This window comes from Hesperophylax consimilis, chromosome 5 (genome assembly GCF_061612785.1).
Source record: "Hesperophylax consimilis isolate HC1 chromosome 5, BYU_Hcon_1.0, whole genome shotgun sequence".
In the NCBI taxonomy this organism is placed as follows: domain Eukaryota; kingdom Metazoa; phylum Arthropoda; class Insecta; order Trichoptera; family Limnephilidae; genus Hesperophylax; species Hesperophylax consimilis.
This window is the reverse complement of record NC_142840.1, coordinates 4,608,438-4,634,341: the sequence shown is the minus strand read 5'-3', so window position 1 is coordinate 4,634,341 and position 25,904 is coordinate 4,608,438.

The following is a 25,904-nucleotide window of genomic DNA, read 5'->3' as shown; positions in this document are numbered from 1 at the left end:
TGAAAAAAAAATTAAAAAATATTTTTAGTGATTTTTCAAGACGCAGTTTATCTTAATTCCTTCAAAATTAAATCAATATTCCGAGCTTTTTTATCCAACTCTGTGTCCTAAATTAAAATTAAAAACGTGTTTTCTGCCTAATTTTAAACATTTGGATCAAATTTTACTTAAAAATAATAATTTCATTACTTTAAATCATTTTAGTAAGCTTAGAATGAGCTAGTTTCATTGTATTTGCGTTTTTCGTTCAAAACAAATTTGAAGCCCTATTTCTCCCGATTTACGTTTTGATCTGTTGGACAAAAACGAACTGAAGCGACGTAATATAAACATTAAATCCTTAGCACGGTAGATCCCAGTAAGGATATCATTAAATATATTTATTACAAAAAAGGAAGATAATAACGCCTTTGGACCTACTCGTGCACTGCACAGTTCATGACTACTCTTATCCAACAGGGAACAGGGCACTGGGCCAATAATGAATTGTCGCACGAAGCCGTCACGCTCCGCGTTTTGGAGTGGCTTGTTGCGGGCTACAGAAGGGGATAAATCCCGGGCGATTGCGGAAAACAATAAAACCTTAGGCCAAATCGCTGGGAACAGCGCTGCTAAAGGTTGCAGCGGCATCTGCTCTCGATAGGGGCACTAAAGCTGCCGACATACGTTCACTAAAGCTGTTCGCTTGGGAAACGTGGACGTTCAACTTTTAAGTCCGATTCTCCGCGAAGTTTTATTGTGGAACTTTTGTAAAATTCTATTGTAAAGTGTACACAATAAATTAAATTGCTCCATTTGCTCACCTCGACGTTATTGGATTGAACGGCGATCTCCTATAATGTGCACTACATTTCATTTATCAATGCACTTAAAAATATATGATCTCATATTAATTTATTTGAATCTCGCAGTAGCTAATTTTTTCTAACAATTTCAAACGAAAATCAACAATATGAACATATACAACATAGTTTTAAAAATGTGGTGTATTTTCCTTAATAAATAACATTATTAAATTTTCAAAGACATATTCAATTAAAGATAAGCGTTACATTTGACTTACCAATGAGCTTCAATAAATATATAAATACAATTTGCATCACAAATATTAGTAGTAACGTAAAGAATCACAAAGTGAACAATTTAATTAAACAATATTATATAAATCAATTGTACAAAGTATTCTCGAAAATGCATCCTCTATTTGGTCTAACAATTGAGAGATTCATAATTAAATGATCGAATACACACAAAAAAAGGAACTCGTGTAATCGCTTATCTCAAATGTTTCCCTCGTCGATTTCGAAGTATAATGACCGAATTTTGCACTATAAACTACACTCTCTGACAGCCAGACGTAAACATTTAGATTTATAGCTTCTAAATAAAATTTTACATGCACCAGTTGAACATTTTATCCCAAATTAACAAACCATTAAGAAAATTAACAAGGAGGATGAAATACATTTTCTATATGAAAGCCTACCACACAAATAAAGTATACCTATTTCTCCCTTATATGTATTAAAACATCCATATATATACATTTTTGGGCATCATTCCTATTTTATGTACTTACATATAAATTTTAAAAAATTTAGAGGGAATAGAAAATGTTTAAAATATAACAAAATTTAGTTACTAAATTTTGTAACACACCGGTAGGAGACATTATGCAGTGAGGCATTAAACTAAGGACTAATTGGAATCGAATCATTAACACCCAATAAACATACAAATAGCCCCTTACTTAGAGAGTTCTCGATAAATACACCGCCCGCCTTGCCCTCAACCTTAAACCAATCTGTTGTTTTTCTAATTCTCCGACGAAAGAATATTTTTTATATGAATCAGGTTAGCTTCAAGCAATAGTTATGTGATTCTTAGCAATCAACAAACCACCTCATTTCATTCTATGTACATCCTAAAACCGCGCCGCTATACTCTGTCGTGCGTTGTTGTACCGTTTTCAAAATGAACATTTTGTTTTATTAGTGTGATCTTACGAGGTAATTAAAACACGTTCATGTCACACCATAATCGCTTTGATTTGCGAAAGGAATTATATTTGTAGGTCATAATGAGATGTTTGTTCATGTAGGATATGCACGCATGGTATATATATTGCTGTCATGCTTGTGTTTGTTGTATGTTCAAAATATATGTTCGTACGAGTACTATGTACATACGCGAGTAAGACATAAAATATTTCCACGTTGTGTTTAGAATAGCAGTTCTGGCAATAATATCTGTTGGCCAAAAGCTGAACGTATGTTATGGCGAGAAAAACTTTAAGGTTGTTTATTTATGTCGTAAACGCCAAGACAAACAAAACTGGGAACTGCTTTATGTCTCCAAGTTGTAAAGATATCACAAATATAAATATTTATAGCTTCCTACGGAAATATCGTATGGAACAAACAATCATTGACGGCCTCCGTGGTCGAGGGTAAATTTTATTTTATCCGACCGGTCAGTGGCTGAGTTGGCATCGCGCTTGGGTCCCACCCAGGCGTCGTACGTTTCCTCGGCTGGCTTATTCCTCTATCACAAAACAAGCAACATTTTCCGCTTACGTGGCAGTAGGGGATTTTCAAATATTATCAGGTTATTCGTAACCCGAAAAAAAAATATTATAAAAATAAAAACAATGAGTGTTTTACTATATTGTTACAAAAATAGATAGTGATATCCTCAATGGATATCTCAAGCTGAGTATTTAATATACTTATTGTTAAAATTTAGAATTAATGTAAAGTAATTGTACATTAAATACTGTTTTTTTCTGAAATAATTATACATAAATTACACTATGTTTTTTTGTTCAGTAGAGTGGTTTCGGTTTCAGTCTGTATTTGCTGAGAATATATTATATATTTCTTATCTCCCAATATTTTGAATCGATATTTTTATTTGAGATATAATATTATTGTGAGTTTTGCATATGATTGGGTAGGTACCATAGTACCCACTACCATTATTAGTTAATTATATAGTTTAGTATCATAGTATCGGAAGCTTTTTTGCACAAGTGTTGTATTTGTAATTACTTGTTGGACATATATATTTGTTCCTGGATAAATATTTCTGTCAGTTTTTATATCTTGTGTTTTGTATTTATGAATGTAATGCAGTATTGTTCTAGAATACAGTTATTTAATTGATATAATGTAGGTACTTGACTATAATGATATGTACTAATATATGTAAGTATAAGTGTTGTTTCGACGCGTCCATTTTGCGCATTTTGTCTGTCTGTATTTTTGTGTACGTTCAGTTTCCGTTTCAATGTGATGGCCGTTTAATTGAGTTATCGAAAAGTGTCTTTCAAATGTAAAATCATTTTGCTTATTTGGAATTACTCATTTTATTTTTTTCCCCGTGACTTTTACTTGAAAATAGATATTTAAAAACTTAATAAAATGTACTATCATATAAAGGCGACGACATATTTACGCGGTTTTACTGTCGAGTCGGCTATTACCGCCCAACTGGCATTTTGACAGCCGGCCAACTAACATATGGCATTGCGACAACCGGCCAACTGGCATTATGACAGCCGGCAAACTAACAACTGACATTGTGACAGCCGGCCAACTAACAACTGGCATTGTGACAACCGGCCAACTGGCATTATGACAGTCGGCCAACCCTAAAAGTATAGCTCAACATTGTGTGAACAGTTAAAGATGACAACCGACCAACGACAAACGTTTCGGTGCGACCTAATATGAGCTGCTTTTAAGTTTTAAATTTACTCGATCGTGCTGATTTCTTAATATATTTGCGCGCATTAATAAGCTCCCTTCTCACTCTTTTCCCTGTCCATCTGCTCCACACATCAAAACCTTCTAAATATCAAAACTTGATGTCTAATAAAATTATTGAAAATATGGTAAACTCTATTCACATCTACCTGCCATGTGGGAAACATGCCTATCGAAGACGTCCCCTATAATTAGATTCTTAACCTTTCTCGAGAAGTTTCTTCTGGACGAGGAGGGTAATATAGTAAGGCCCAAAGTGCCATTGGCTGGTCAGTGACTTGGCGGTTGACCGGACACGTGACCGCATCACGTGAATGCGCGTCACAGCTCGCCTCGAGATATATCCGCATTGTTCGCACCATTCCATAGCCGAAATTTCTGAACTAAAACCATGTCTCAAGCTTCCACGTCACGCCCAAATTGCATTCCTCGACAAATAATTGATTCACCCGATAACTTTAATTTTATCCCTTTATCGGGTAGTGACCCTTACAATCTAATATCTAGTACTTATACCTAACCCTTATACTTTGCTACAGAATCAAAGTTTACCGTAGAGACGCCCCGGTGAACAAACTACCACTAATCAGAATTGTTGGTTGAATAGATAGCTTCAGTAACCGTATCTGAATCTAAGGAAACTTCTCGAACTCTCTTCCTCGCCCCCTTCCACAATTACTTCCCACGCGCTTGACAACATTCTGCGATTGGGGCGCCATTGTACCATTATTGGCCGCGCCTAGAATGATTCTTGATGGTTATAAATATAATATTATTTTTCTCTCCACTCTTTAATTCACACATTTTTTAATTTAATCTTCGTTTATTAACAAAAAAATGTTAAAAAATGGTGCCGTTCGGTTTTGAATTTGCCAGAAATCATATCTCCTAACATTTAAATGGATATATTATTTAAACGGCTTACTGTAATTTAAAGCAAATAAATTAACCCATATTTCACTTTCCATCCAATATTTCTAGGTTAAATAATATTTTTTTTTGCAATAAAGTTCATCAACGCATGAAATTAGCTTCTCAGTTTTACATAAATCCCCCAATTTCGTACTTATTATTATTAAAAACACCCATACCATTTTTTTTCTGCGACATGATTTTTTGTTGTAATCAATGCAAAATTAAAGGACAGAGCTACTTACTACCGCTAACTATTTAATGTCTCATTTCTTTGTTGGAATTTCAAAATAAATTCAAATAAACTATAAAAACCGTCAACCTACATTTACTTAGCCATGGCTTAAGGCCTAGAGCCTTGTGTCTTTGAAACCCAAACATACATAGCCATCATTCAAGTGGTTATCTAAAAATGCTATAATTATATTTATGTTTAAAAGATGTACCCCCATAATTAAGCTGTGCTATGTATGTGTACATTTGTTTATTAATATGTTATATAGTTTGTTTATTAATACTCAATGTTATTCAGTTTTTTTGTATGTTATATAATTTAAATAATTCTTTAAACACTCGAGTGATTTTCGGCATATTGCAAGAGTTTGAAAAACATCTTGAATGATTGCCATTTTTGACTCACGAAGAATTCGCGCATTTACGATTTTGTAACATATTTTTATAAATCCTAAAAATATAGGATAGTCGTTAATAAGGGTGAATTAATTGGCTATATAGCACTATAATCAGTTTATATGTCTCCGTATTAAAATTCAGAGGAATGATTTTTTTTTAAATGAGGGCGATAAATTTCCAACTCAAACGCCAATCACTCAACTCGTATTCCAGTTATTGAAGCGAGCACTTGAGTGGTTAAATAGAAGTTCTAATAGACATGTACACGATTTATTAAGAATGTTTTTTATTGCGTTTTTTTGTGCTACGTAAAGCCTGTGTGTGTTTTGATCCTTAAATACCATATTTGTTATTAATTGGCGGAAAGCAAAGTACCTACGTCATTCTAAGTATCTCTTTATTTATTTAGAATATGTCTTAGATATCTAAAGACGTAGATACGTTAGTTTCTTTGCTCTTTCTTTGAATATGTTCAAAGAGGGGATTTTAGGCATTGGCGTACTGTAATGCTCATGTATTTTATTTAGGTCTGTTTCTAATTAACTCAATAATCTAGGATGATTAGACAGGGACTCCCTAAAGAGGCAAGGAGCGATCAAGTGTTTCAGATATCTGTCGGGCAATATCAAGAGTTATAATTAGAGAAGAGTTCCTTTGAGACGATGAATGAACGTAATCGAAGCAAGGTATTTGTGTCAAGACAGATTTGAATGACGGCTTTCTCTATCCTCACCTGTCCATTCGGTGAAATGGCGTTACACTTAGTAAGTTGATAGATTATAATAAGCTTTGTAAGTAATCCAGCGTTTCAAAATTAGGTACTTTAGAATTACGAATTAAGTGCGGAATAGTTTTAGTACAATTATAACTTTATTTACAAGTGCGCAAATAGTGCCGTAGCATCGGTAATTGCAATCTAGATGTAAATTTAAACACGATAACGAAATAAAAGTCATCCCTTCCAACTAACTTAATATTATATATTATTCTCAGCAAAAACAAAAATATCTAAAATATAGAGATACATACATCGCTAAATTTTAAGCGAATTTATTTTTTCTATTATAATTTTACTAGCATTTTGTTTAATATAAAAATGATTGTTGTTTATAATTTGTGAGTTAATAGATGGCGTAAATTTAATTACTCTAATAAAACACATTTTTAGCAAGTTATGCTTTGAAATATTCAGACGAATTATTTGTTTGGGCCGTACATACGCAGTATTACTGACTATGAATAAATAGTTTTGTCCCTATAAAAACTCAATCTTTTCAAAAGAGGCATACAAATACAATATAGTATCAATGATTCAATCCAATATTATATTTGTATGCCTCTCTTGAAAGAAATCAGTTTTTAAACCGCCAAAACTATATATTCATATTCCAATATGTACATAAGGGCGTAAACAAGTAATTCGTCTTAATATTTTAAAGCTTAACTTGCAAGAATTGTATTTAAATTTAAAAAAATAAATGTGTAGATTTTAATGTACGTTGCGTTTAACCTTAACGGAATTAGTTAACAAATGAAAACGATTATGCCTTCCAAAGGCCTTCAAAGATCCGTGGATATTACCGCTAAACTCGATTACAAAACTAGCGGTTTAATTTTCAATATAAGGGTATAAGCAAAGCAAGTGCGATCAGAACAAATATTTCGAAAGTTCTCTCAAATCGTTATGTATCTGCTTACCCCTGCGGAATCCGAAATTCGGGGTAGATTTATCGAGCCAACAATCTGCGTACAATCTACATTATACATGGAGCAGAAACTATGTATTGTTGTCCTACATATTATCAAGTACAAATATATTCGTAGATGATTTTGCGGATAAACACAAAAACCCAAATAGTCAATATACTACCTATGTTATTCATGTAAATGTATGTAAATGCGTAGTGGTAACCCTTTTTCTGAAATTGGATACCCAAAAGAATTATCATAATTTACAAAGAATGTTAATACTGGAATTCACAACAAAATATACAGAACAGAAACCTTGTATTAACTATTTTCCCTGCAGAATGTTATTAAACAGTTCCAAAGTTTTATAAAAGTCACTTGAACTTTTTTAGTGAAAACAAATTCTTAAAAAATTGCCTAATAGGTTTCGACAAGGTACACGCTGTTTATATTGCTGGTTTCTTTGATAAATAATTTGCTAGAAGATCACACAACATAAAACCTTACAATTATATGTAACATAATACATACTTACCTCCAGCATGCAAATGAAAAGCAAGGTCCGGGGGCGAGCACAGTCCCAACTTATAATTATTTACTGAGTGCGAGCGTAGCGAACTCCTGTTTTAACTCGACCGTTTCACTTTTTTTTTTTTATATTTGTAAATTAGTTTGTTCGCTCCGTTTCCGATTAAAGATGGTGGTTGTTTTAATTATTCAATAAATATAACTTTTTAAATGTTATACTATCATGTTTATGTGAATTTTCTTATTCGCATTGCCTGTTTTGATTTATAAAATGGGAGAAAAATAGAAACACTTTTTTGAACCGAGGTCTACTGTCCACAGAACTTCTTCATTTGTAGTATTTTTGCAGCAAGTTGCAGAATGGAAAATACTTTCAGAATTGAAATGGCATTGGCCGTGTTTGGTGACGAAATTTGAATATCCAGGTACTTCCTTACATTTCTTATTAGCATTTCTTCCCCTCTCCAATTTTTGCAGATTCACGATATGCTCCAAATGGGAATGCATAGTTTCACTTGCTCCAAACGTTTGGGTGCAGCTGGGACTCTTACTCTTAATCTGGGGTAGCGAGGTTACACTCGTTTGTAGTTTGAACGTTGAACATCCAAACCAAATGCCGTGCTCTGAAAATATGTATCTAGCGCATTTCTTTGTACGACGCTCTTCCAGGGTTGCCTTCTAGCATAATATTGAAATAGTTTCAGTTACCCAAAGGCCAGCCTTTTGAGATTATATCGTTTCTGTATTATTACAAGTATCGATAGATTTTATTTGTGTCCATTTATTTCTTCTTGTTTACGCTTGAGATGAGCGCCTAGAAATACGAGAAGGTTAATGAAGGTTGGAACAAGAAATGGCGAGATTAATAATAATCCTTGACGTCTGGATCTAGGCCACTTCACCGGGAATACAAGTTTAATCCTTCAGCGAGGATTTATCATAAGGTACGAAGGTCAGTCTTACCCGAATTATGCGCAAGTTAGGTTTAGGATGATACCAATTATCATACCTATATACAATCAGGCAGGCGCGGCACTGGAATTTCTGAATAAACAATGAATTGCTTTTAGATCCTGTAGTGTTTGTTCTTTTTATTTCAACTGCCAAAAACTTATTTTTTTGAAATTGAAAAATTTGTTGAGATACAAGAAATTTTAAATATATTTATTTATTTATTTACGTCCTAGTGGATTTTAACATTAAGTAAATATAAATGTTAGTGCTGAAATTGTGTTAACTAGGTATTTGTTAAACATTTTAACAATGGTAAATAAAGTTCATGGTATTGATTTATAAAATAAGTAAAGTTAAGCACATTTTAAATAATATAGACAACTCACTTCTTTAATATATTTCAGTCCTATTATTATTATTATTATTTTTATTTCTTGCTAGAGCAATCCCAATGAGTTACAAAACTCATTGTAGGAGGAACGAGAGGAACTTACAATACATAGCTGGAAGTTAATAGGTACAATTTTACATTGGTGTTTTGATATCGAAAGTTTCACATACAAAACAGTAAAAACATAGAAAAATATCTTAAATATTAGTGTCATATACAAAACAGTACACAAACAGAAAAAGGGAGGTTAGGTAGAAAAAACAAGAAGAAACAAAAAAGGAAACAGACAGGGATATACACAGAAACACAGAGCCAAGGTAGGAATTTAGAAAAAGATACTTACCCACTACTAGATTGGTAAAAATAGAAAATGCTCGATCACCAATACAGGGGATAGAAAAGGAGAGAGAAAGAATCAAAACAAAGTAAGTAAGTAACGTTACGTTTTATTCAAATATATGCTTGTTATTCTTTTACTGTATAAAAATCTTTTGTTCGCGTAAAGAATATAAGGAAACTCGTACACAAAGAAAAATAAATACGGCTTTTTTATAACCATACTGTTAAAAATGTAACTATATGATATTTACCAATAAAATATTAGTCATTCAGAATATATCTGAACAAGTGCTCAACGCAGGTGGCCCTGTCCATTTATACGAATGAAATGTGAAATTATAATTATTTTTAAGATCAAGCGTTCTGACTTCCTCATAACATATTTGTGATTCGTGGTCGTTATTATGTTACGAAATTTGTCAATTCATTCTTTATGGGCATTCAATCCCGTTTTTAATGGGAAAACGAATAACTTGACCAGATTTTTAATAAATTAACAATATTTCAGTAAGTTTTCTCCGTGTAGAATAAGAGGGAAACTGGTGAACCTACTCTTCACACAAAAAGAACACAAAACATATATATTTATATTTCATATCAGTAAGTTTTCTCCATGTAGAATAAGCGGGAAACTGATGAATTTACTCTACACACAAAAAGAACACAAAACATATTTATTTCATATCAGTAAGTTTTCTCCATGTAGAATCATTGGGAAACTGGTGAATCTACTCTACACACAAAGAGAACACAAAACATATATAATTATATATTTCACAGCAGTAAGTTTTCTCTGTGTAGAATAAGCGGGAAACTGGTGAATCTACTCGAAACATAAAGAAAACCCAAAACATATATTTTTAGTACCGATTTAGATTTTTTTTTAAATATTTCGGCTACTGGAAAGAAATCAAACAGATAATATCAACCCCTTAGCGATCTTTTGTTTTCAAATTTGACCTAAAAAATTCCAACTTTGAACATAATCATTCGAAAACGAAAGCTCAATTCAAAAAAGTTTTACCTCAAAATCGATTCCAAAAATGTGATATAGATTCTGCAGTTTCTCCTTTGCACGGACACCGTGTATAAGATAGTATAGATATATTCTATTACGTAAGGTATAATATATTGATGAACAGATTTTCCCACTACATCTCGACACTCGTCAATACGTCCGGTCTGCCCTACCCTCGGGTCAGTCCTGTAATTATTCTTAGAAGTCTTCCTTAGGGGTCTTGAGAATGGTTTGATTTCGACTGGCAACATAAATTTTCAATATTTTGACAGATCATTCTTAATCTGAAGTCATATTTTATTATATTGTGTACGTATAAAAAAGAGTGAGTCATACGAATAAATAAAAAAGAGTTCAATAGATATTTCCGTGGCTTGCTCGTAAAATTACCAATGTCAGTTTTTCTATTGATATTTTTTTACGATTTCGCCTCAAAGTTGGGTTATTTCCTAAAATATAAAGAACCTTTCAATTTTAAGGATTTTTGATTTTTGGGGGCAATGTTACACAAGCAAATCCCTCGCATTAAGGATCAAACTTGCTTAAAAGACAATATTCTTTATAAAAGGCCTCGCGAAATTTGAAAAACTGACGTTGACCCTTTTAGAGGTAAGCCACAACAAATATAATGACACAAACAAGAATAAGTTGAATACGTTTTTTGTTTACACGAAAATAAAATACTTAGTATACACCACTATTTAATCAAAAAGGATCGACATGTTTCCAAATCAACGTATACTTCTTTAGGATAAGCATAATAATGTATATATAATCAATTTTTAAAATAGCAGAGTATATACAAATAAACAAATGGGTAAAATATGTTATAATGAGAGATGATTAATTAGTTATAATTATTAAATTATATAAAATTATCATAGAATAGTCAATTATTACATTTATCTAAATGGCAAAAACTTTTATACATGAATATAACGAAATCGAGAAGTAACTAAGATGTCTAAAAAACAAGAAAATTTAAATTATTATCAATATAAGAATCAAAGCTCACATAAATTTAAGATTTATTTAATTTTTCGGAAGAACTTTATTGAGTAAAACCTCAAATTGTAATATTTAAATATTGAAGACAATATTAGTGATTTCTAAACTAAAATCTGAAACAGAAAAATTAGAAAAGGAAACGGTCACATCTTCAATATTGGTAGAGCACTGTCACGGAAAGACAAGGGTCCTGGGCTCGAGTCCCAGATGTGACCGTTTCCTTTTCTAATTTTTCTGTTTCAGATTTTCGTTTAGAAATCACTAATATTGTCTTCAATATTTAAATAAGATTTATTTATTTTTCGGAATAACTTCATTGAGTAAAACCCAAAGATATTAAAAGAACGAGATATGCTATGTTGGCCGCCGGACCGTAGCCGGAGTACTACCTAATTAGGGTACTTTGAACGGTATCGGGACGTGTACGCACAGAAATCTGTTCTATGTATTAGTGCGGATACCTTAGCGCAAGCGAAGGTGTGCAGTAGTATTGGTGAACAAAACCGGCGACACTCGGCAAAACAATTTCACTCAGTACGAACTGCGCATAGCACATCTCGTTCTTCTAATATCTTTGGTAAAACCTCAAATTGTAATATTTAATTATTGAAGAAAATATTAGCGATTTCTAAACTAACATCTGAAACAGAAAAATCAGAAATGGATACGGTCACATCTAGAATTCGAACCCAGGACCCCTGTCTTTCCGGGACACAAGGGAAGAACTTTCCGGAAAGACAAGGGTCCTGGGTTCGAGTCCTAGATGTGACCGTATCCTTTTCTGATTTTTCTGTTTCAGATTTTCGTTTAGAAATCGCTAATATTGTCTTCAATAATTAAATAAATTTAAGAGATTGTTATTTTAAAAAAAAATGATTATTCATATTCTATTATTGACTTTTAACACTTTTTCTAATTTTACAGTTATCAAATTATGATATTGAGATATAATTGTCTAATTGTGTTATTTATGTACACAATTTTTAATTTACTTTAATTTCATATAATTAAAATGACGTCACAAAGTAATTGTGCAATTATTGTTTTTTTTTGTTAGTTTTTTTTATTTTCGAACCTGTTTCACAAAAATATAGTGAGGCATGTTTATGGTTCATGGGTTATGTAAACTTCTGTCACTCTTTAATAACTTTGTATTTCTTTGTGCTATGGTTTTGCTACCCATTCATTTCAGAGTCCATGGAATGGTATTGTCAGCCTTTACGATCGTGTATTTAAGGGTCCGTCGCGCCACAGTGCCCTCTTTCAGAATAATTCAGGAGTTCCACGCGATCCGAAGTAAAATAAGCCGCCCCCGGGGCTCGCTAATTGCAGCATCCGTTACGGTCGCCAGGTCTGACGTCACTGGGCGCGGCGTTTGATTTATGTGCAGTCAATTTCGTTGGACTGTTTATCCCCCGTGACGTCACGATCCGTCTCCACCGGGGCGTCACGCTTGCGAATACCGTGGGAGGATTGATTGGGAAAATCATTCCTCTCTCTGTTCGCGGGAGCTTATCTTTGAGCTTTTGTGATAGCAATGATTGAGGTTATTGGCGTTGATTTTATTGAAGTTGAATGAATTTTCAAAAATCAGATATTAATCATCGTGAGTAACTATTACAATTTGGAAACTAGTGAACGCCGAAATAGCTGCCAAAACATTAAACAAACAAACTTCTTAATAAAACTATGTTTAATATATTATTTATTATTTTATTTAAATTAAGAAAAAAATGTTGAAATTATATTCATCATAAATTTATACGCTAGGAATATCATTTTTGATTCGAAATTATAGTAAATATTATTATTTATTAGAATTTTTATATGAGTACCTACCATACAAGATTCCCAGCTACTGTTAACCGTCAAGAACCTGTGAAACTACGGTATCCCCGATTGCAGTATGTTGTAAGGCTGACTATAGTGAATGTTGTAGTTTAGTAGGTAGTTTCTGAATGGTTGTCATTTACCAGGATGACACTGGATGTATCTACCAACCTGGGCCGTGTCGTAAATACACTATATACATAGAGCTGTACAATTTGAGGTGCTATAGCGTACTAATAAAATCTCATCTACCGCTCATAGTCTAAATACCTCTATTAGAACGCGATAAGCGGTGCGTGTAGGCCGGATTCTGTAGTTTTAGTTAGAGCGTTAAAAGTCAGAAGAGGAACATGTTTTTTCGCTTCATGTCTGATCTGAATATAATATATCAATGACTACATATTTTTTTAATAAATAAATTATTGTCAAAAAACACGACGGGATTTGAACTTGATTCGAACTCCAGAAGGATCGTAACAATTCAACCACGAAGGCCAACATTTTTGTTGTTAACTAAATTAACTGTACGTTTATTGGCTTACTTTGGATGTTCTGTAAGTTTAATATTTTTTTATACCTTAAAGGTAAAATATCATCTTCGGGCTGCTTTCTAATGACCTTAATGAAATCAATATAAAAAATTTCTTTGAATCATGCAGTCACCTTTTTGTGGTGAGTTCGGAGTTATTTTATTCCGACAAAACGGGCGAATAGTTGCACAAATAAATTTGCACAATTTTTTGTTTTTCTAAAACATTAACAGTTTTAAATTAATTTTATTTTATTGAGCCATAAATTCCTTAACAAAAAAAGTACGATGCGCGAACGTAAGATGCACGGTTATTTTAAGGTCGTTTTTATCTATATTTAATATTTTGAAATCTAATAATAACGTAATATTTTATTTTATACTCACTCATAAGTTAGTACTGATAAACCTATTTATAACTATTATGATAAACATAAACTACATCACTAATGACGTAATAATTCAGAACAAATTGTTCCAAATTTACAACCCATTAGCCAATAATTGAAAATTATGCACGAAATGTAGTTGAATAGTATGATATGAATATAATATGACTTATTGATAGCGCAGACAGATTCATTTTCTGTGCTTACAATATTACAACATAAAAGATTAATAACTCCAACAAAAAAAATCTCCCTAAATTTTTATGTTTTTATTTTCAAAAAATAATAATAAAATGATTATGCTTTTACATTCATAATAATGAAACCACATTCCAACTGTGGAACAGCGGGACGTTTATCAATATGATAAAATACAACAGTGCTACAAAACGTAACCAAATCTAGTAATCTGCAAAACATGTATCACTATAAAGAATGTATGTGCTACATAAAGTTTATTCCAAAATAATTTTTATCCGGGAACACACAAACAAATATTAGCAAAGTAGTGGACATGAAACAGGACTTCGCTATGCTTGGTCAATACTAATTTATAGTGGAGCGAGTTGGATAAATAAGTTTTGAAATATATTCAAGGTATATAATTATATTTTTATATAAGTGGTAAGTACCTATTATTAACCAGCAAACCTACAAGGGTAGTATCGCATATGAACGATGGTTACAGGTTATAGGTATCCACCTACATAATATAATATTATTTATTTCACGCCTATTAAGGCTTTTACGTACATGTATGTAAAAAAAATATTTACGAAATTATACACGAAAATAGTGCAGGAAACGACTTTTTAAAACAATTGCAAAAAAATAAATATAAAGTCAAAATATCACTGAACTTGAGCTACACAGCATGCAGGGACAAAACATAAAAAAATCCAAAATATTTTTTTCTGTTTCAGTTGACAAAATTATTATGTGTTAGGTAAGGTTATATTATTATAAATATCTGTGGGTTATACCTGCAAGTAAATCTTTGATGTGTAAGCAAGTAAATATGACATTCTTTCATTTAAATGCTAATTCAATCAAAATAAACCTGATTTTTAAAGTAACGCCACGATAATTAGATAGCTCTGCTTCAAAAGATTTAACTATGCGGCTCCGCTGTGACGTGCGGTCTACCCTGAAACGATAGTCATTTCGTGCGGTCGACCCAGAAATTTAGCTTCTAACGTGCGGTCTACCGAAAAATTTATGATAGTTTCGACAAAATAATGATTATGCTTTTACATTCATAATAATAATCACTATGATAAAATACAACAGTGCTACGAAACGTAACCAAATCTACTCGTCTGCAAAACATTTATCATATATAAAACTTACATAAAAATTATCAACATAATTGTCAACCGGCAAATTTCCTCTAAGGCTATATAACGGCTCATTTATTAAGATTATCATAGAAAGCTAATAATTATACCTTGACAAAATTTATGCAGAATCACTACCCTTTTAATTTATTATTAGCTTGAATTTAAAATACGATATTATGAACTTCGATCATCATTTTAAAACCAACGCATTAAATATAAATTACTCAACTATAAAGTAAGACACTGTATTGTGAGGCAGCACAAACCTTTAACGGTGAGTTCTAGCATTATACTATCTAAATAATAATATCTAAAACCTCTCTGAAATATCTAAATCAACAGCTACTTCAAGGACAACATCTTTCATTTCTTAACTTATTGAAATAGCTGTTCAGTATAAATTACTGAATTATGAAGCAGTATACTATATTCTGAAGCAGCACAAACTCTCTAACGGTGAACTCTGGTATTATGTAATTTGTACTATTTTTTTAAGTAACTAGATCAACACTTTCTTCCACGACTACTTTCAACTCTTACTTTAACCTGCTAAAGAGCTGTGTATCTATTAATTCAAACGAACTAAGAAAAGATGATTAGCTGTTACTAAAAGAAGTTTAGATATTAAGGTACGTTAGCAAGAAGCATGAGTAATTGGGTCAAGTAACAACTTGGAAAACTGTACATAGCGGTTCCAGTAACCGAGTAACTCAGGAAGCCGGCAATTAAACACACTCTTAATAAGTATAAAAGTATACATAAAGTCATAGAAAGTGAGAAAAACAGGTAAAATACTTAATATCACAAAAGTGTGTTGAATTGCGATTGTCCTTAGTTGCCATGAAACCGCAGTTCCTTAGACCTTTCACTATTACAAAAGCGGTAGACCACACGATATTGTAGAATCTATTGCACAATGTTCTATTCAACACCAGAATAGCGAAACGATTGTTCTCGAAGTTACAATGATGTTATATTATATCTAACGGTAAATTCAAATAAAGCACTGCTGCATCGCGTAACAACAAGTAAAACCATTTGGTTTCGAACCGCCAGACAACAAGAAACTACTTAATTAATAATAGCCAATGTATTGCGAATGACAGTTTCACGTTGTTTTCATCACCACATCATTGACATACTCAATCGTAATAATATTTTACTTAATTATTATAAGCAATAATTAGTCGCCTGAAATATCCATACAAATTGAAAATACTTATATATATGATAATATGTTATGCACAAAAAAACCTTGTCTTATAAACATTAGTTTATCATTAAAAGAATAAAAAATAATAATAATTGACAAGTCACATTATTTCACCAACAAATGTAGATATAATATGTCGACGCCATCTAGTGGGAAATATTGCACTAACAAAACCTTTCCTAAAAAATGTTTTTCCCAAATTGAAACAACTTATAATTAATAATTTAGAAGGTTATAGCCACCAATATATCATTTATTTCACGTAATATATCATTGAAGAAGAAGATAACACTAAGAAATCTAAATGAAACGTAAAATAACACCAATACTACGGTAACGATCCTTGGTTCGATTCCCAGTTGAGATCGTTATCCTATTATTTTTTTGTGTCTTGTTCTGTTAAGTGTTTTGTTTACATTTATTAGTATTATCTTCTTCTTCAATGATACAAATATTTGGGTGAAATGCAGATCACGCCAAACTCTGGGAATTTAATAAAAATGCACTTTCTAGATGAGAAAAGTGTGTAGAAACTCATTAAAAAAAGAATTAAGGCGCGGAAGAATAAATTGAGGGAGATACAGCCGATCAAAGTTTAATAAAATTGCACTTCGCGATCTGAGGGTAAAATTCGGTTTATGGGAGTATAACCGAAATCGAACTTGATTTAGACTAATTTAGGGCTGGGGAATCCGAATCTGAAAGAATTAGGTGGGGGTCGGCACTATTAACTGAGTTATAGGGTTTTGAAACTTCGTACGCGATACATAGGAACCATGTTTTATTTATCAATTATGACTTAAGAAAATCAAATTAACAACTATTTACTTTTGAAATTTCAGTAGTGCCAACCAAAAAAAAAAGTGTTGCCATATAATAATAATATTTTTTTACAAAATAGGTTAGGTGTTTAGTTTGGGTTAGAGTAGGCAGAAGAACATGGGAAAAAGGTATTAGAATTAAATCACAAACCAGTTTATACAAACCTAGCGTAGCCCACAAACTACTTGAAAACTGGGATATAACTCTAAAGGGGACGCGAGCAGGCGTTATTAAAGGGGCAATTTTGTGTAACAGGAAATAACATGGAAAAAAGGTATTAGTATTAAATCACAAACCGTCTATACAAACCTAGCGTAGCCCACAAACTACTTGAAAACTGGGATAAAACTCTAAAGGGGACGCGAGTGGGCGTTATTAAAGGGTCATTTTTTTGTTATAGAAAATCACAGTTAGGTTAGGTTATATATATACATAAATTAAGTATTTACAAGATTTTAAATAATAAACTACCAATCTGGCAAATGATATTTAATTTTCAGAATTTTCCATGCATTGATATTATTATATGGCAACACTTTTTATTTTTTGGATGGCACTACTGAAATTTCAAAAGTATTAACATAGTTTTTAATTTGATTTTCGTGACAAAATATGGCGGCGGGCTGTCCGAATATGGTGATAATATCAGATCGCGAAGTGCAATTTATTAAACTTTGATCGGCTGTATCTCCCTCAATTTATTCTTCCGCGCCTTAATTCTTTTTTTAATGAATTTCTACACACTTTTTTCATCTAGAAAGTGCATTTTTATTCAATTCCCAGAGTTTGGCGTGATCTGCATTCCTCCCAAATATTTTTGTTTGTATGATAAAGCGATGCAAATGAGGTAATCTAAGTGATGCAATTTAAAAATCTATCAAAATTCCAGATACATCCAGTATTACGATGAGCTTTTCTGGGGTTCTCAGCTTGCGGAAAATAGACTGCCCTTCAAGACCGTATTTTTGATTGGTACTGGTATTTTAATTGCTTTTTTTCATATTTAATCATTCATGGCTATTCTATGACTACCACAACCCGGACATTAGCCTAGTGTAATAGTCCATATAAAATGTACTGCATCATCGTGTAAATATTTATTAAATAAAATAAAATAAAATAATGGATACTTATATCGCCCTGATCTTGTGACCATGATTAGTGTTACTATCACGTACCGAATAAATATAAAACGAAACTCCACGCTCAATTTCATGAAATTGCTTCTCGTATTAATTAAATGTACAATTCTTGATACAATTACAATTTAAAATAGCATCGTGTGGGGAATGAATCTTACTGTATTAATATATTAAAATTATACACTATTAGAATTTTCATAATCGGTAATCAGTTAAAATTTGTTGCATAATAAAAAAGTTGTTATGTACGTTTTTTTTGCATATCTATGTACTTAAAAGCCCAATTTGATTATTTGTATTGAACGTGGGTAAAGCATTCGATGTTTTTCGAAAGTTCGATGTTCGAAATCTAATGAGAATAATTATGTAATAATTATTTTTCCTCTACAAAACTAAGCCGACTGCAAAGTTATCGTTTTTAAACTGTACCCAAGTTACTAAATAAAAAAATAATGTTTGGAAATTATGTGTTTTCAGAACCATTCAAACCCATTGAAGATTTTTATACAACAAATTTATTTTGATTACAATAAATTACTCATTCTGTATTTAAAAGAATGTTTCGTAATCAAAGCACTATTTTAAAATTAAAACACAAATAAATTAAAACAAACTGGGAAAAGGTTAAAAGCAATCAATTTTCCAATGTGTCGATGAGAAAAATTATGCTCAATTCATTGGATTTACTGGCATGTTGATTGCACCAAATGCAGTGATAAAATATATTTTTTAATGTATTTAACTGAACACTACAGAGCTTCAGTATTCACAGGTCGAGTGTCGGCCTGCAGTTTTGGTTTTATCACTCTATAATTTAGTGAAAATAATATTAAATTTTTTACTTCAATTGTGATTTGATTTTTTTACCATACAAATGTAAGGTAACTCATTGAAGATTATGTTTTTTTAATTCGCAAGAATAATTTAATAAGATAAAATATAAAAAAATATTAATTAACACTCACTGTATGGGGAACCGCTCTTCTAATAGAACTCATCTGCCCTTCTATCGAAAAAGAGCGACCCTTCAATGTTTGAACCCTTGCAGAGTCCAAAGAACATTTAGCAAATGATCGTTACTTCGGATGATCTCCTGTTATCGCCCTTAAGTTTGTTATGCGTGTAGTGGTACGCAACTACTTCATTCGAACGAAATTCTAGAAGTCTCGATTGTTCCAAACAAGCTTCTTGGATGTTCTTTTATTTTTTATTTATTTGTTTGGAAAATTCTACATAGCAGCCAAATTGTTCCAGAAGCTTTTTCACCTTTTAAAAGCGACAGCATGAAGAATCCAGTCAGTCAGTCATCAATCTGCCATCAGTTAACAAGGTGCTCAACGAGTGATAATCCGCGCACCTCACTTGCGCGAAGGAAATTCTTCCCGGCTCTCATCATGGACTCCATAGGGATATCATCATAGCGTTTTGGCCCAGATCGCCGTCCCTGGCCAACGCTACATGGATTACAGCGCCCTGGTTCCAGCGTCTCTGACCAGCGCTTCATCCACGCTCCATGACCACCACGAGGACATGCAGCATCCTCACTGGTCTACCAGCTCCCCCTTCAACCGCTTACAAGGTCCACCGTACCTTCGGCCTTCCCGTCAGCACTGGAGTACTGATTGCCAAGATCGCCAGTGCCTGAAATACAACGAGTCCGGTCACCAGCGCCCGGCGTCGACTCACAGACCCGCGCTTGACCTGCCATCACCGCCTGCATCCGGAGAATACTACATCTGTCCAACGTCATCTCATCACGTAAAAAAAAAGAAAGTAAAACGGTTAGAAAAACAAAATTATTATAAATTACAAACACTGTTCACAACACAATCTGAGGATACACTCAAGGTAACCATGGTGGGCACTATTATCCGCGCTGGTGCGGAGATGGTCTGGTGCACGCAGCTCCATGGTGCCTAAACCGATCACCCATTTTATGACGGGGTTACCGGTGAGTCGGGGTAACACAATCACGTCGGGGTCACCACTTTGGTGATCTAGTGAGGAGGCACGGAATGAAAGACGTGTCGTGAAGGTCAGAGTGTTTATTTTGTGAGTCAGGGCCGTGATGAGAGTGGGCGTAGAACTGATGTTGTATTCTCCGGATGCTGGCTGTGATGGCTGGTCAAGCGCGGGTCTGTGAGTCGACGCCGGGCGCTGGTGACCGGACTCGTTGTCTGTCAGGCACTGGCGATCTTGGCAATCAGTACTCCAGTGCTGACGAGAATGCCGAACGGTACTGTGGACCTTGTGTAGGCGGTTGAGCGGGAGTTGAGCAGACCAGTGAGGATGCTGCGTGTCCTCGTGGTGGTCATGGTGAGTGGATGAAGCGCTGGTCAGAGACGCTGGAACCAGGGCGCTGTAATCCATGTAGCGTTGGCCAGGAACGGCGATCTGGGCCAAAGCGCTATGATGATGTCCCGATGGAGTCCATGAGCAGAGCCGTGATGAATGTCCTTCGCGCAAGTGAGGTGCGCGGATTATCACTTGTTGAGCACCTTGTTAATTGGTGGTAGATTGATGATTGACTTCTTCATTCTGTCGCTTTTAAAAGGTGAAGAAGCTTCTGGAACAATTTGGTTGCTATGTAGAATTTTCCAAACAAATAAATAAAAAATAAAAGAACATCCAAGAAGCTTGTTTGGAACAATCGAGACTTCTAGAATTTCGTTCGAATGAAGTAGTTGCGTACCACTACAGTACTCATACATCACGTCGGGGTCACCACTTTGGGGATCTGGTGAGGAGGCACGGAATGAAAGACGTGTCCTGAAGGTCAGAGTGTTTATTTGATGAGTCAGGTAGCCGTGATGAGATGACGTTGGACAGATGTAGTATTCTCCGGATGCAGGCGGTGATGGCAGGTCAAGCGCGGGTCTGTGAGTCGACGCCGGGCGCTGGTGACCGGACTCGTTGTATGTCAGGCACTGGCGATCTTGGCAATCAGTACTCCAGTGCTGACGGGAAGGCCGAAGGTACGGTGGACCTTGTAAGCGGTTGAAGGGGGAGCTGGTAGACCAGTGAGGATGCTGCATGTCCTCGTGGTGGTCATGGAGCGTGGATGAAGCGCTGGTCAGAGACGCTGGAACCAGGGCGCTGTAATCCATGTAGCGTTGGCCAGGGACGGCGATCTGGGCCAAAACGCTATGATGATATCCCTATGGAGTCCATGATGAGAGCCGGGAAGAATTTCCTTCGCGCAAGTGAGGTACGCGGATTATCACTCGTTGAGCACCTTGTTAACTGATGGCAGATTGATGACTGACTGACTGGATTCTTCATGCTGTCGCTTTTAAAAGGTGAAGAAGCTTCTGGAACAATTTGGTTGCTATGTAGAATTTTCCAAACAAATAAATAAAAAATAAAAGAACATCCAAGAAGCTTGTTTGGAACAATCGAGACTTCTAGAATTTCGTTCGAATGAAGTAGTTGCGTACCACTACATGCGTAAAGATGCAATGTTTAAATATTTATTTAATATTACGCCCAGAGGGCTTTTACGTACATACATAAAGGCAGTAAAACTTAACATTAACTCACTAATAATCACGCTGTTTCCCCGCAGGGGTAGACAGAGAGGATGGACCGCCAAACAACTCGGTTTTGGCACACACTCCTTGCCTCATTCACATTCATACATCGTCTCATATATACTCTTCTATTATTCTGACTCTTGACATGGCCCGACTCAAGTATCTGAGTCACTTGGTCGTGCCATGTCTTCCTCGGGCGTCCCCGACTCCTGCTACCATTCACATTTGCATCGTGTATTCACCTTACACTCTTTTCTTCGCTCTACGTGCCCAAACCATCTAAGCGTCCCTTTCTTGATCTTACTCACTAAGCTTTCATCAGCCTTGCACTCTTTGCGGATCTCCACATTCCTCAAACGATCATATATGGTTTTACCACACATATGCCTCAGGGATCTCATTTCAACAGCATTCAATCTACTTTCATCTTTTCTTTGCCAGTTCCATGCCGCCATATTTTTATATATATTTATACTTCCATACATCAGGGTAGGTACCAGCACTCCATTGTGGGCTGCTAACTTCACTTCTTTTGACAATTTTTTGGTATTGCCAACTGCGTTCAGTCCTCTATTAATGGAGTAACCTGCATTTAACCTTTCAATATCTCTGTCAGCCGTAAACATACTTCCATCACTCGTAAACATACTTCCTAAATACATAAACTCATCCACCTACTCCAAGTATTACTCATTCACAGCTATATTGCACACTGTTTTCGTACTCTCTCTTTCAAACACCATTACTTTAAACTTACTTACATTAACTCATTAAGTTTACTTTAAACTTACTTACATTAACATTCATCATTAACTCATTCTTCATTCATTCTAGACACGAGAGACTTCAGATCATCCATACCATTAGCAATCAGCACCGCATCATCAGCATACAACAGGTAACATACTTTCAGATTACTCAAATTCGCAGATTACTCAACTTAACATGAGCTAGAAATATACATACACACTTGAATTAAAAATAAAAGCAATAAAAATTTAAAGTACAGTGGAAAATAATAACAATAAAGTAACGATAAGAAAAAATACAACAAAAATTTACAGTACCGTCGATATTTACACTACCGATCAGAGAATTACAACATTATTGTTACGGTATTGGTTTCACATAGTACAAAACCGCTGTATCGGGGAATTAGCTAGTTGCAGGAGTTCGGAACATGTCTGATTTGGATTTTTCGTATTTTATATATGTTAATTTGTAATGATGAAATATGCATGTGAAGGTCTAAAATCCAAAACCCTGTTTCGTAAAACATGAAAGAAAGGGAGTTATTCATTAAAAAACACATGAAAACGTTCAACAAAGGTTCCAGTTTATCTAGATTGTCATTTGTTATGGCTTCAACAAGACAAAAGGTTTTAGGCAGAGAAGTTTTAGGAAACGGAAAACGAAACATTATATTGTTACGGGATTTTCCAATAAGAGGTGTTATTTTTATATTCAATCGTAAAAGATCAATGGTTTCGTTGCTTGTGTGGCACGTAGCGCCGTCTTGTTGAAAGTAAATGTTGTCAAGATCAATACCATCCTATTCCGGCCATAAAAATCTTTAATCATCTCTCGATAGTGCAATCCATTCACCGTAACTGTTATCATCACTCAAGATGATTTGCATTTGATTCACTCAAGTGAATTTTAATAATTTCAATGCGTTGTTGAAGCGTGTATCGTTCCATTTTTATTAATGGCATATTTTCTACTTATCAAATGTCAAAAAATGACAGCTTCAAAAGTAAAATCTATTCAAAATAACACCTCTTATTGGAAAACCCTGTATCAACATGAGTTTCATCGATTTTATTATGCTAACCTCCAATGGTTTTTCTGGCAACTGTTTTCATATCGATACTTCCCTCTAGTTTCAGGCACGCCGGGAAGATGACTTAAAAGATTACATTTCCCAGATCCTCCGCTTGTCGGAGCCTGCGGCAGCGGTAAACTTTTCTTGTATAAATTTCCTAAAAAATCTTTCATACATAATTTTAACGACAAAAAATAAAATTTGCTTTCAGATTAGACGGTAAATAAAAACATACATTCGCTGCCGGCGGTTCCTCACTGTAACTTTGGGAATTCCGTGCTATAAACTTTGTTGTCGTCTAAAAACCATAATAAAAAGGTTTTTTAAAGGCGCTATTGGGATACTTACGTTTAATGTTTTATTCATGACTTGAACCCAAATTAATAAAAATATATAGATACACAATGTGCTTTTTATTTTATTTCTTCTGCGCGGATAAATAATAATATTGCAAAATTATTAAAAATCTATTCGATTTATTGATTATCTTGTAAAAACGGGATTGAAGGCCTTTCGTGATAATAAATTCGAAGCTTACCAAAATTTTATCAGGAAACTTCTTAATTCATTCGTCAAGGGCGTGCAATCCCCTTTTTAACCAGATTACTAATAATTAGAAGAGATTCTTAAAAACATCATTACACATTTGTCTACGTGTGCAGTCTAATAGGCAACAGTCATTCTGCCTATTATGTTTGTGAATGATTTTTTTTTCACATTGTACGGGACGTGTTTGCCTGCACAAGAAAAAACTGTAAAATATAAGCACCGGCACACATTTGCCTTTGTCCTGTGTAATGATTCAAATAAAGCACTTGAGGTATTTCATTTGAATCATTACAGAGTTATTTAAAATATCATAAAAATGCAGGGAATATCGACTATTGTAATATGTTTGCCTCAATGAATGCGTCTTGAGAAAGACGATATATTCGAAATTTGTAATTTGCTTTTGATAAGAACGCCTTTATAAAGGCGGTTGTTTTTATTGCGGATAAAACTCCTTGTATTCGTCCAAGGTCAGTCAGTAACGGCTCTGTGACATCGGGGCCAGTGAGCAGGACCGCACGCTGGAGGGAAGGCTCTCCGGGACTGGCTGGCAGGCGGGCTGGCAGGCGGGCTGGCTCAGTCGGCAACGTTCAGTCCCCTCGATCCAGGGAATATCGACTCTTGTATGTTTGCATAAATGAATGCGTCTTGAGAAAGACGATATATTCGACATTTGTAATTTGCATATTGAAAAGAACGCTTTTATAAAAGCGGTTGGTTTTTATTGCGGGTGCAACTTCTTGTATCCCTCCAGGCTCAGTCGGTAACGGCTCTGCGGGGCGCTGGCTGGTTCAGTAGGCAATGGAAGATCCTCTCTCCGAGGCTGGCTGTTGGGAAGGCTCAGTGAAGCCCGAGGCAGAGGCGCCGCGACGTCGGGGCGTCGTTGGCTTGTCGGTGAGCAGCGAGCTCAGCAGCAGGCAGTTGCAGTAGACAGCGGAAGTGGAGCGGGGGGGGGGAACCGGGTTGAAATCAAACACAGCGTGTTGCTCTCAGGTAGCGAAGCGGGTCAGGCAGAGCGGACAGCGGTAGATGTTGCTCGGTCCAGGGCTTATGGCGGAATGGGGCAGGGACCGGTTTTTGCGGCGCCTTTATAAGATTCTATAGGACCGCGCCTCCGACCCTTGATTGTATTATGAAATTCCCGTAACGAGCTTGCTTTTTTCTTGCTATGAAGCTCGCCACGCTTGTAGGATTAAATCTGTTTATCTCAGAAATATAGGAATATTTTATAATATTAGACGTTATCTGCTTCTGTCGCCCTGCCAAAACCACATCGTCGCAATATTGTTTATTTAGTTATAATAAGACATATTCTACAAGATAAGTGGTCAAATCTCTGTAACATTTTCAGAGTTTCGCTGATTACATAATTATCTTACGTGTAACATATTTTATTTCTATTCGAGCTTATTTAATTAACATATAAGTATCTTTGTATATAATTATTTAGTTAACATTGTTTCCTATTATTACAGGAAGGGCTTGCAAATTTG